This window comes from Pelobates fuscus, chromosome 13 (assembly GCF_036172605.1).
Source record: "Pelobates fuscus isolate aPelFus1 chromosome 13, aPelFus1.pri, whole genome shotgun sequence".
In the NCBI taxonomy this organism is placed as follows: Eukaryota; Metazoa; Chordata; class Amphibia; order Anura; family Pelobatidae; genus Pelobates; species Pelobates fuscus.
In genome coordinates, this window is record NC_086329.1 from 52,451,766 (window position 1) to 52,465,798 (window position 14,033).

A 14,033-nucleotide genomic window follows, 5' to 3' on the forward strand; every position below is an offset into this window, starting at 1 on the left:
TGTATTAACCTGCCTTCTCCAGAGACGTGTTTGTCATGAGATCATAATTGGCACAGGATTGATAGCCATCCTGCTGAGTCCACTTGTTGCTTAACTATTTGTCGACGATGGCCAAAAAAAAATGACACAATGAAGCACAGCACATTTATGATTAATCCGAAAAGGTTAAGAGTCTCATACATAGCAAAATTTTTCTTTTGTAGTTGTAATGCATCAGCTATCCATCAGGAATCTTGACTGAGGATGCATACACCCAGTATCCCTAGCCAAACAGACACGGCTTGCTTCTCTCCTTGGGTTCGGATTTTAATTTCACAGTGAGTTTCTGAGAATTTTCCCATGATACAAAATAGCAGGTTAAAATTTAGATTAATACAAGCGAGTCAATAAAGTCCAGGCTAACGGTATAATTATCCACTTCTGCACATTCCCTTGTAACCAACAATATTCACACAAGAAATATTTTCTGGAGAAACTCAACCTACATGCAATACCACATTGCCCTTTTACGGCTAGAAACACTACCATCATCTGTCAAGATAAGTGAGGTTTATGATAATGGCAGAGGTCCACCGAGAAATTAATTCTGCAGAGTGAGCACTGCAGACGTTGCACCATTGTAGCCTCGTGAGGCTTGTTTAGAAAGACCAATGGCTAGGTCTGCTTTGGCTGGTTGGCAGTTCTTTGACTGAAACCCTAGATGGCCCAAATTTATCTTAGTGCTCGAGGTATCAGTAAGCAAATAATCACCCCACAATTACACAAACCGGGCTGAGAAATGAATATGCTGATAATCCAGTTGGCAAGAGAACTGTCAATCAATCCATGCTTTTGATTCTTTAAATCACTGAATAATAAGTTAATAAAGTAGATTGGTATTTAAGATACCTGTGTTCAGACGTGCTTTGGAGAGCATGCAAACATGCAAAGGATTTTTAGCACATTTAATAGATTTTTTTACATGGGTATTGAAAGCAGGAGGGGGGTATAGATAATTTTGCTGGGGGTGATGAGATTGGAGAGATCCCCACAGTCCTGATCTTCAGCTGCTGAAACAATTTGCTTTGTAGCTTAAAGAAACACTTTGAACACCATAATTACACTCCAGGCAGGGGCATCAATAAAGGAACGTGAGGGTCTTGAGCCCAGATTGTAGGGCCCTATTGTCCCAGATCTTTATTTTGGAACAGATGTGTTAATGGGCCCGTGGGGTGTTTAAACATTTCCCTCACTGGCCTGTTACTTTGGTCTCACCCACTGCTGGGTGCAGACTTGCTGATGGCTTCCATGAGCTACGGGCAGTTCAGAGCATTGCCATGTGTTACCAAAATACACACGCTGCAACCCAGTACACACTGCATTCCCAACTCATATACACTGCATCTCCAGTATACACATAATACATCCCATACACACAAACTGCATCCTCTACCTCATACTACATCGCCAACACACACTATATCCCCTGTACACACTACATAAAAAGGTACATACACACTACATCCTCCACGCACACGCCATCATCACCAGCAAAACCAGATTACACCCCACACACACACTCTTTCTCTCTCTCTCTCTCTCTCTCTACAACCCCAAGACACACATACAACACAGCAAACAAAAATAAAATATTTATTTACTCATAAACTACGCCACAACAGTCCCCTTAACACACATGAAATCTTACAAGAATCCTAAAAACGAATTCACAGCACTGTTTCCTGCCCCTAGCCCACTTTGTCCTTCGGAAGCCCACTTATGGGGACACCAGAGACAAGTCACATACACAATACACAATTCACATTACTTTGTTTTATAACTGTGAAGCTCTGGATACACTACTTTGCACATTACTGCAAGATTATGTGCGTCTGTGTATGCCGGTGTGTGTCTGCATGTCTGCCTATCTGTGTCTACGTGTGTATGTGTATATCTGTGTGTCTGTAAGTAACTATCAGTGTGGAAAGTGGCGTGTTAAGCGGTGGAATTGGGGAGGGACAGTGGTGGAGAATGTGAAGTAGCTTTAGGAATGGGTCACTAACTTATTTTGGGGCTCAGCCCCAGGCTGTGTTTTGACCATTGCAATGCCCCTTAGTCCAGGAGTGACCTAGCACCCTCCAATAGTAATTTGCAGAACCGTTTATAGTGCACGCCCTAGGGCGCAGAAGAAGTCACATTTCTTCACTGAACCAAGCAGATCAGATATAGGACTGTTCTCATTGGCTGAGTGTACTTGGACTTGCATGACCCTGCTTAGCTCAATGGGGCTAACCTAAAGGGACAATCTAGAAACATGAACTAAAAGTAAAGGCGGCTGGCAGGACCCCAGGACTGTTCTAAAATGTGCTTGGAGTGTAAACTAGATGAAAAAACAAACAAACATATTTTAAGAGTGTCAAAGAGTGTCAAACAAACAAATAATTCACTGCTCTATTGGAACTAAGAATTCTTCTTACAGTAAGTACAATTAAACTACCTAAAATGCAGAAATTAGGTCATAAAGCAAGAAAATAGGATAGAACATATCACTGGAGCTTAGGGTTGCCGGGCTTAACGTGGACAGAGATATAGATTGTAAATGATATAAGAAGCCAAAGTCAGAGATACAGGAGAAGGAACTAGCTAGGTCAGAATTACAGAAATACACAAGGTCAAAGAACAAGCAAGGGTCAAACATAAGAAAAAAGAAATATATACTTGCTGATTTAGGAACCAAGAGGAAACCACGTGAATGGACGCGAATCAGAAGTGATGTATAACGTCTTTACCATATAATACGCATGCCAAGAGTGAACAGAAGGATGCCGCCCACAGACAGATCACCTGCCTGACTGGCATGAGTCTCATGAATTTGCTTCCTTTAGACTGTGAGTTGATATTGGCTGGATCTTTGTCATATTTCTATTTTTGCCATTAATTTTGTTCCTTTCGATGTTGCATAATATACTGGGGTTTTAATATGTAATAGTAAAACTGGGTAAAAAAAAATAGCAAAATTTACCAGAGTAAGAATTATCAAGAATTCAGAGACACATTTTAGCCAAAAGTAGCTAAAGGGAAAACAAAAATATAAGTTATAAATTGTTTTGTATTCAGCTATTTTGGTCTCACAATAGAAATTCACTTTTAATTCCCACTAATGAATAACCGTGTTTGTCTACTTGAGGAACACAGTTCCAAATGAACAGTTTTTTCGAGCAGGCGATTCAATGTGTCCACCTGAAGATTATCCACCACCTTGTAAGTACGATCAAAGGGTTCCGGCAGCCATTCCTGATCATGTTGCTGATAATATCAGTCAGGGTAATATATGTGACACTCAATATTGATAATTTAGTACAGAATTAGGCAGAATCAAAAGAAGAACAGATGTATTCAAGCTTATGACTGTAATATGCATGATTCATAATATGTGAAGGATCAGTGAAAAAAGAATAAAGTGGCTTCAAAAATAATTATTCTAGTAGAACAAATGCCTAGCATTTACAACCCTCCCCTCCCCCCGCCAAAATAAATAAAAATACAAATAAAATGTGGGTATTTATATCAAGGCATTTAAAGTACATTTACAATGTTAATTAACTTATCCAAATTAAAAAGGGGTGGGGTATAGGATCCTACATCATAGCTCCACCCCATCAACACAGAAATACTTCACTGCTTAGGGACTAGTTTGCTATGAGGGCCCAAAGAGGAGGAATGGCAGCTACACCATCATATCTGGCAATGCTCAGAACAGGTTAAAGGCAAGACTAACAAATTGGCAAGAGAGAGAGAGATAGAAGGGCATTTAGTAGAAAAAGAGAGACTGGGGGGCAGACAAGTGTGGACTGATAGAGGATGAGACAAACATGGACTGACAGAGAGAGAGTCAAGTAATGCTGAGAAAGAGATACAAGTGGGGGCTGATAATGGAACAGAGAGAGAGAGACACAAGTGGTGATGATATGTGACAAAGAGACACACAAGTGAAGGCTGATATAGAGACAAGCTTGGACTGCTAAACAGACATAAAAAGAGACAAACAGGCAGATAAAGAGATAATGAAAGGTGATATCGAGAGAGAGAGAGTTGGGACTATTAAAGAGACAGAGAGAGAGATACAAATGGGGGGCGGCTGTTAAATACAGGTGGCAGGGAGAAATACCTTAGGGATACTCTAAGCTCCATAACCAGTACGGCAACCTGTAGTAGTTATAGTACCGAGAGTGCCATTTTAAAAGTTACCCCTCAATTATCACATGCTGACTTACAAATACACCCTGCATTTGATTCACACACTCACTGAGTTGCGTTTCAAATATACGTCAGCTTTCACTCACTCCTATGTTCACACACCCACAAAGACACTCAGCATTTACACACGTTGCTATAACACACAAATATAGTTTGCATTCCCACAAAACTGCAAATACATTCCTGTGTTTGCATACACATTCCATACATGAACAAACACCAGCATTCCAAACTCACACTACATAAAACAAAAAATGCATTCAGGTACATACACTACACAAATAACACCTGTATTCATACTTTCTTGGTCTGCTAGCATACATAACCCAACATTCAAACACTTTATTCAAATAAACTCCTGCACAGACTCACACAGATACTTTTTCATCCTGAAAATGGAAACAAATACAAACCACCATACGCAAACCCTGAAACAAGACACAAATCTGCCCACAGCAATGCTCTGAACAGTTGCAGTATAGAGGAGCATTGCCCATGCTCTGCGTCTGACAGAGGTGCAGACCAAGGTGCCCAATTTCCATTGTGTGCATATGTTGGGCTGGACCAATGAGATAGACCTTTGATCTCCCAACCAGCCCATAAAGAGACAGATATTCCCTCCTCCCCATCAGCCTACAGAGTGACAGTACTCCCTCTTTGGGCTGACTCTACCCTGCATGAGCTACCCCATAAGCCTTGGCCAATAGCCATCGTGGCCAGCCCATCATTTGACCAGGTTTCATGATGTTCAGTTTTGACATGATCTATAGATTTTTGTATTGAGTAGGGCATGATCTATCATTTGGTCAAAGGAGTTTAATGGGCAGAGCCAAAGAAGTGACTAGTCAAATTTGGGGGGCAAACATCCAGCAGTAGCACCCCACCATCTTTAAACTTCAGTCATCACTGCTGAGTCAGGAAGTAGATGTCGGTTAGTGTCCCAAATCTCCAATTGACCATTTCAAACCTTTTAGGACCTCATCCTGGAGCAAACTCATGTATGTGGAAGCCCCAAGAAAGCCCCAGAGAATAACAATTTGTCCTTAAGAATAGTTTGCAGTTTGCAAACAGAAGATATTGGTGTTATGTAGAGCAAATTTACCCAAAAACACTGTTTTCCTAAATGCAGTGGTTGCTGGCTTAGGTCCTGCAAATAAAACAATTCTTTGACTTCCCATCAGATCGCTAACATTTCATTATCTGTACTCTGCGATTAAGCCCTGTATTTAAGAGAGTGCAGCATATTTACAAACTTACGTGCTTTACAGGAATAATTCTCCGAGACAAGTCTTTGGATCCGTCAAACAACTGATTATGCGTACTTACTAATAGGTGACTGTAGATTAAAAATAGCATGTTACCTCGGTCCTTTCATCAATATTAATTGAAAGTTCAATTTAAAACACTATAATTAAAGGCAACAAAAAAGCCAACCGCAGATAAAGATTTGATCTGTGTTCTCTCTTTTTTTCTTTTTTTAACAAACTAACACCTACAGCAATTAAAACGGCAAATGCTACTTATTCGCAGGTTAAAATAAATGTTCTTCTTTGCATTCCTGAATATATGTCTACCTATTTTAACAACAAATTAAAGAAAGAATCGCTAAGATGCTTCAAATACTAAATATACTTCAAATACTAATATTCCACTAAAATGCTTCAAATCGAAAACATCTTACTATTGTGTAGTTGTGCTTGCATTGACTTTTAAACTAGTCAGCCACAACATTAAAACCACCTGCCTAGTACTGTGCAGGCCTCCCTTGTCCTGCCAAAACAGCTCTGATGTGTCGATGTATGGACTTTACAAGACCCCTGAATGTGTCCTGCGGTATCTGACACCAACACATTAGTAGCAGATCATTTAAGTCCTGTAGGTTACGAGGTGTGACCTACATGGATTAGATTTGTTGTTCCAGCACATCCCACAGATGCTAAATCGGATTGAGATCTTGGAATTTGGAGGCCAAGGTAACACCTTGAACTCTTTGTCATGTTCCTCAAACCATTCCTGAACAATTTTGCAGTGTTGCATGCCATCAGGGAACACCATTGCCACAAAGGGGTTTAAGTCATCTTCAACAATCTCTAGGTAGGTGGTACGTATCAAAGTAATATCCACATGACTTCCAGCCCCAAAGTTTATCAGCAGAACATTTCCCAGAGCATCTTTTCCCTTGCCCATTTTCCCTGCTTCCAACACATTAAGGTCAAGAACTGACTGGTCACTTGCTGCATAACATTTCCCACCCCTTGACAGGTGCCATTGTAACAATATAATCAATGTTATCTACTTCACCTGTCAGTAATTTTAATATTGTGGCTAATCAGTGTATATACTTACAAAGACTCATTCCACCACAGGGATGACCTATAGCTATACAGATAAAGCACCGATTAGCCAGGGACACTATGGCTGTGTCAAGATTGGCAAGTGCTAGGCAAGTATAAACATCTCTGTCATCTAAGACCTAATCTTGCTAGACACCTATTTTGTTTAAACGATTAAATGCTCTCATCTCCTTTCCTAAAGATGCAGCACTGACAGTTGTTAGCGACACATGCTGCATACATATGGACAGTTGTTCTGTTGGTCATGCCAAGTCCAATAAGAGTAGATGCAGCTAAAGGCCTTCTTGAGATCATTTAGTAAACCGCTGCTTCTGGTGCAAAATAAGATGTAGCACCATTGCCCCTTTTGTTGCACAGTGCATTGTAATACCCTAGCTCTCTCAGTAACTAATGTAAGAGAACCATGTGAGGGACCTCCAAGGACTGATCTCCACTTCATGTTATATCCCTGACACTTGCCCACAGCTCCCGTGTCCTGCAGGTCTAACAGAGAATGACAGATTCCAGAATTCTAACTTCCCTCTCAATTGGTGACATATGAAAGTAGGACAAGAGAAACTGGGGTCAGAGGGCCATGAATGGAGGGACAAAATAAAGAATATGATCATGGATATTGTAAAGTCTACAACAGGGCACTGAGGCAAGGGAGTGGTTAGCTTATATACACACAGGGTGTGTCTGATTCGCTAATCTCCAATTAGTGTTAACCACAACACGCGGGAGGAGTTTCTTCCCTCCCTTGTGGTCTCTGAGGTCATCACTGTGTCCCGGGTCACATGACCGGGTGCAGCACACATATAAGGAAGCTGCTCTGGTGCGTGCAGCGTCAGACACTGCCAGTCTGGAGACAGGGACCAGATGACGCCGCTCGCTGTAATGAGGTAAGTAAGGCCACTGTGAGCGGCGCGGGGGCAGGGGACCTGACAGATATAGAGACCAAGCAAGATTGTGAATGGGTAGAATGGACAGAGAGACACAAGTAGGGAAGTGGATATTGATAGAGAGTTGAATAGAGAAAATAAGTTGGCTAAAGGGAGTATGAGTTGAGGGACACAAGTGGTGTAGGGAGAGAAACACAATTACTTGCTCATATGGTGTAAGGGTCTGAGTTGAGGAATGGGACATGTGGGGAATGGGTACAAGACAAATAAACAGAGTTGGATGGAGAGATATACAACAGGGTACATGTGTAGGAGTGTACAAGTAGAGAGAGGGTGACTTGCAAATACAAAACAAACACACACCAACATACATGCACACTAACTACACCAATATGTTTCATGGATTCACACGCAGGTTTATTCAATTAATTCTCAAAAATGATTGGCTCATTGTTGACAATACCAAGCCAGCCAAGTGCAATAGCAAAATACTAAATAAATAAATAATTCATCTTGATACAGGTGTTGTAGACCATTTTTTTATTTTTAACTATTGACAGAGTAAATTCAGATTTCAGTAGCCTCCTCATTTTCTGTCCCGATTCTGAAAAAGTGACAGGACATGGTGGAGTGGGTAGAGCTAACAACATTTACCTCATTAAAAATGCCATTATTGAATGCGTCAGGCAACGAGCTGCAAAACAATATGCTGTAGAGTCCCTTTAAAGAAAGGAATGACCACGTTCAGTTACCAAGGGCCACAGGGTGCTTAGCTGAAACAGGGTCAGCAGATCCCTTGTAGAGTCCCTTTAAGGCATAAAATAAATATAATCTTCATATTCTTATTTCATAATAAAAGCAGCTTTAACTCGTGCCAATGAAGCGAGAAATGTGTCATTTAACTCTTTCGTCTACCAAATTAAACATAGTTATTATTTGTATTATTGTTATTCCATATTAGATGCTTCCCACTTGCTGTTGTAACCTGCACAGAATTACGGGAGTCATGGCCAAAAAGTGTGCGAAGGACCCTGCAAAATCCTATCAGTGACTATGATTAGCAAGGCATTGGCTTCATCCAGATCAGTACCAACATAGAAGTGCAGTGCAACCGTCTGAATGTCTGTAAAGAAATATTAAACCTGAAAACCATTTTTAAGAAAGTGATTTTAATACCGGCAATCTTCTACTCCATATCTGCAAGTGAGCAGCCACACTGCATCTATCAGCAGATGCCTGCAGTGACTGAAATAATCCCCCATCAAAGGGAAAAGTAAAAAGCTATGTGTTACATGAAAAATGCGCTGAATTCAGGAAAGTTTGCAAATGAACTTTAACATATTTAGATTTGTGACTTGTGCTGAACTTAGGGGGGGTTGATGTTCTGCTGTGATATCACAAACCCATCTGATGGAAAGTTTCCAGTTAACAGCCAGCGAGCGGTGTATAACAAACTTCAACGACCTTGTGCGACATTGAGCATTAAATATTGCAAAGACGCTGGATAGAACATCCACTTCTCCAGGTTCAGAAAAAAATAAAATAAAATAACTGACAGAGCTCAAAGAATGAAATATACATAAATAAAATAGTAACACATTAAAAAAAAAAAGGCCTACAGCCAAAGAAATGGCAGAAGAAGGACTCTGGATCTAAGCATCCTGCTGTATCTATACCTTAGAGAATTGTATGTGATATATCAGGAGTAGCAGCAGATAGCATTTTTGCTGCAGCTAAACTGCAACTCTTATCATTTCCATCCACGGCCAGTAACCTATCTGTTGGCTATCGTTTCCTTAATGTGTAAAATTAGCTAAGATGGAAAAGAACAGAGCAAAATTATTTAGAGGTATATTCATTGAATCTTTAGGTTTTAGCTGCCTCATAAAAGAACACTCAGATTGGGCTGAACTGTGAGCATTTGAAGCCCTTGTTCATCTCATTATCACGCTGAGTTGAGTTGTGATTTTAATTTGGCAATGATCTTGCATTTGGACTCTGAGGAAATTTGGGGAACAGAGTATGATAAAGCTCCCTGCTCACAGTCAACTGACTTTATGTTGAAGTTAGAAGTGTGACTGGTAATAAGCAGTGGTACTTTTAAATGTGTTGGCAGTAGGACTAGTACTGTGCAAATTGTGGCTGATGTGTGCTATGGTCGTTGCTGCCGCTCAGGAGTAGTGTGAGTATTTAGGGGTATTAGGACTAGTACTGTACTTGGAGAATTAAAGCGCCGCTGTCACTTCCCTGAAAAAAATAATATTTCATAAAGATAGAAAAAATATGAAATACTCATCTCGACGGTGTTGGAATTTTACTGAAATTCCAACCCAGTCAAGAGATATACTGAGACAGAGTAGAGATTACTCTGTATTTTATCTCAACCTAACTTTCTTAGACTCAAGATGGGGTCCAAGAGTCAATCCCAACAGCTGTCACCAGTGACGGCCGCAAGGAATTGGCTCTATCTATGGAGGATCCCGCAATCTCACAGGATCCCCCATAGACCTTATTTCTGTGCTCTTGCACATTCTTGGCATCTCCAGAGTTTATGCTATTTATATACCTTGTGTGTCAAACGTATGGCTGTGGATGCATACCGTATGACATTGTGAGATGAGGCAGATTGATGGCAGATACCATTTTAACCCTCTGAATCCATATTACTGTGTCCTCTCTTGCTTTCGATAATTGTTCATGTATAATATTATTGTTATGGTGGTTTTTTTTTTTTTTTACATTGGCTTAGTTTCTTGAACATTCTGCACTAACTAGTTACTTCACATATAAATCTACCGCTGTAGTCCTGACCTTTGACTAGTCATAGACCTGATATTTCATTTTTCTTATTAGTGTTAGGATCGGCCACCCCGAAGGTCAGATAATACACCTTTGTATCTTTTTGCTGCTCTAGAAAACTGACTGAGGGTTTCATCAGTCAAGCCACAACCACATGGAATTCAATGGCATTGTCTGTCAATGTTTTGTTGCCTTGCTAAATAGTCAATAAGAAGGATGCCGGTATAGCCAATTGGCCAAGGTAAGCAAAATGCATTGGGATGCTGGTATGAATTACTAACTAATATCAAACCAATTTAGTCTCATCAGTGGAGAAAAAAGACACATTTCCTATTAAAAGGAAAGAACACTGATTGACAAATCTTTTGCAAGTTGAAGGTTCGGAGCAGATGGCACATGGAGAGTATGAGTAACAACAGATTCCATCCGAAAAGGTTGATGTTCAGCAGTCTGCTGTGCATTATTTAAAGACATATCTGTGCATATCAATAAAGGCTGTAGCATTTGAGGACACTAACCTATCATGTATCTGTCTTGATGTGTACTTTGCATCAAGACTTGGCTTGACTATTCTCTACAGGGTATATTTTTTGGCATTTGCCTACTATAGTTTTGCATGTAGGACAATAGATCACTGTTTTAGAGATGGTATTAGCCCGAGAATTTCACTCTCCAACCATGCTTGTCAAAAGATTGACTTCCCAGAATACTGCAGCAATGAGACCATGAGGAACACAGTGACCCAGATGGAAAAAAACTGTTATAATACACATTAAGCTGAAGAACCCAGGTAAAAGAACACACAGGACAATCCAAAAGCGATGTGATGTCTAATAATAAAGAGGACTTGGGCATTCATATTTTGGACAAATACTTATTTATCCAAAATACAAACAATTGACCATTCTTCAGAATGATAAATGGCCAAATGCAGAAGAAAATGAAAAAAACGATAACGGAGTTGCTTTGTTGGATGAAATGTTGTTAATGTGATTCAGTCATTTATTTGTTTGTTTAGCTACTGGCTCCCACCCCCAATATTATATTTAGAGCCAAAGAAAAGAAAATGTTACTTGCGCTTTCTCCTTAATCCCTATGTATATTTAGACAAATGGAGGTCATTTAGTTGCTCCAATGGCCATTGGAGGGAATGCCAGCCTGCCAACGTCAAGGCAGACCCCCCTAAGTGGGTCCTAACACTGACCCTTCAGCCTGCTTCCTTGAGCCTCTGGCAAAGATATCTCTAATGAGACAGAAAGGGGTATTTTTTTTATATACACCCCTATACTTATTAACCCTTAATAGGGAACACATGGGATGGGCAGCAGCATTGTAACCAGGCTGTGTGATACAAAGTAAATACAAATACAAAAAGAGAAGTCCTGCGCTTAGTCCCATTACTGCTGGGCCAGCAGCAAGGACTACAATACACATCAGCCCCAATATATAGTAAAATATATGGTTTTTACTATATATTGGGGCTGATGTGTATTGTAGTCCTTGCTGCTGGCCCAGCAGTAATGGGACTAAGCGCAGGACTTCTCTTTTTGTAATTATATTTAGAGCCCCCACCCACAGCCCATGGGTGGGACACTAGATCCCCCTGTTCTTTTTATTTAATAACTTCCAACCACTGGGATAATATGTCCTCCCCACATTTCCCATTTGCTTGCCAGCTCTTTTATGCCAGTAAACGTTCCCTGACTACTCACTGTTTAGTCAACATGCCCCTATCCGAGAGTATGAGGAAGTATTTAGACCTCCCTTATACTATTAGTAACATCTTAAAAAAAGCTCTACACTATATTTCTATATAAAAGGTATACAGTTCAGAGCTCCCCAAGTACAGCTGAAAGATTGATTAGCGTTCATCTGAATGGAATTCTGTCCTGAAAATAATGGGCAAATTTTGCCCCAAACAATTCATTCAAATGGACTAAAAAAAAAAAGAATAGTAATGTTTTTGTTCAAATGCTTTGCCATGCCCAAGTCTAGTAATAAAAAAAATAGTATTTTGCAAAAATCTGCGGACAATGATTGATGTTTGAAAAAGCCTTAAATGGTCGGAACTTTGCTAGGTCCGCTGCTAATGGTGGAACAATTCAATCAAGTCTTCATAAGACCAGAGTTGCTGTGGCTCTTTTATTGATTCAGTTAGCTATGCTATATGTGGTAAGTCAAATGAATCCTGAGAGTTTAGAAATATCTTCTCTACAAGTCTCCACGGCAGGTTTAAGGTGCAATAGTTGTTTATAGTCACCCGCAGGCCTAATATAGCCAGCTTTTCCCTAATAATGTGGGTCCCTAATAAAAAGGGTTAAGGTACTTTTGTTAATGTATGTCTATAGCTTAGAGACTATATACATTAAATGATATTAAACTAATTTTGTGCCAATTGGGCTCATTCAAGCCATTTTTCAGAAAATAGAAAACATTTCAGGATACCAAAATTTCAGCCGTACGTTGGTTCGGCTCAGCAGGATTTCAAAACCAAGATTCTGCTTCAATAACTTAATAAGAAGAACAAAAGGATGTCAAAGTGGGCCAATCAGTGTGCTGCAAAACATGTACAAAATATCAAAGTATGTATATATTTTGCAATACGCTGATAGGCGCATTTTCCCATCACAGATCAGGTGAGGAAAAGCAAAAGGATCAGTAAACCTTCTATATGTATGCAATTAATTTTTATCAAGTATATAATATTTAAATATAGATTTATTTTTTACCGCTACTCCGTTTTGTCCCCTATATTGCTTACTTCTCACTTGATCTGTGAATAACCAACATTTTGTGACTCTCCCCTACCCATCAATCTTCTGTTTTCCAACAGTCATCTCTTTTTTGGCAGGCATCATTCAGTATCATGAACTGAAATGGACATGCTCGGTCATTTCACATATCATTTGGCTGGTTTGTGATTCAAGTACATTTAGGCTTGGAGTTAAGGGATTTGGTCGATCAGCTTACCACCACTGACTGTTTTGTTTTTTTTCATGTGTAAATATATATTTTGCTACTAATAGTATAAAAAAGTTTTACTTATGATGTCACTTAAAAGTGCCATTACAAGTTTACCTAAACTAGTACTGAGAGAGTCTATTTACCCAACGCATTCTGTGGAGAATCTGGTTTAACATAGGACATCTAACATGGGTTTATTTAGCTGGACTGCCACTAAAAGTGTCTTTTTACACAACACATTCTGGTCTTTACAAAATGGAGAATATGTTTTAACATATAGCATCTAACATGGGTTTATTTAGCTGGACTGCCACTAAAAGTGTCTTTTTACCCAACGCATTCTGGGAATTTACAAAATGGAGAATATGGTTTAACATGTGGCATCTAACATGAGTTCCACAAGTCAATATAATCAGGATTCTCAAACAAGTAAAGTGAAAATATTTTAGTATTTCTATATTTCTCTAGTTGACAAATAATTTGTATAAACTGATTATTTAAAGGAGATTTTAACTTAACAAACACCAAAATATCAGGCTTTTGGCAGCAGCGTATATTGGCTTTTACTGAATAAAAGGTGGCCACTGAACCATAAAAATGTGCTTATTGCGCAGTTTTCAGTATTGTCAGCTGGCCAGAGATTAACTGAACGGGTTTGGCCAAAACAGGTATTTAAACAGGGAGGTGACAGAAAGGGCCAGATTAGTTTTACTTTATGTTGTGTCTTTATTCATACGAAACAATGGCACACAGTAATTTTACCTATTAACCCCTTAAGGACCAAACTTCTGGAATAAAA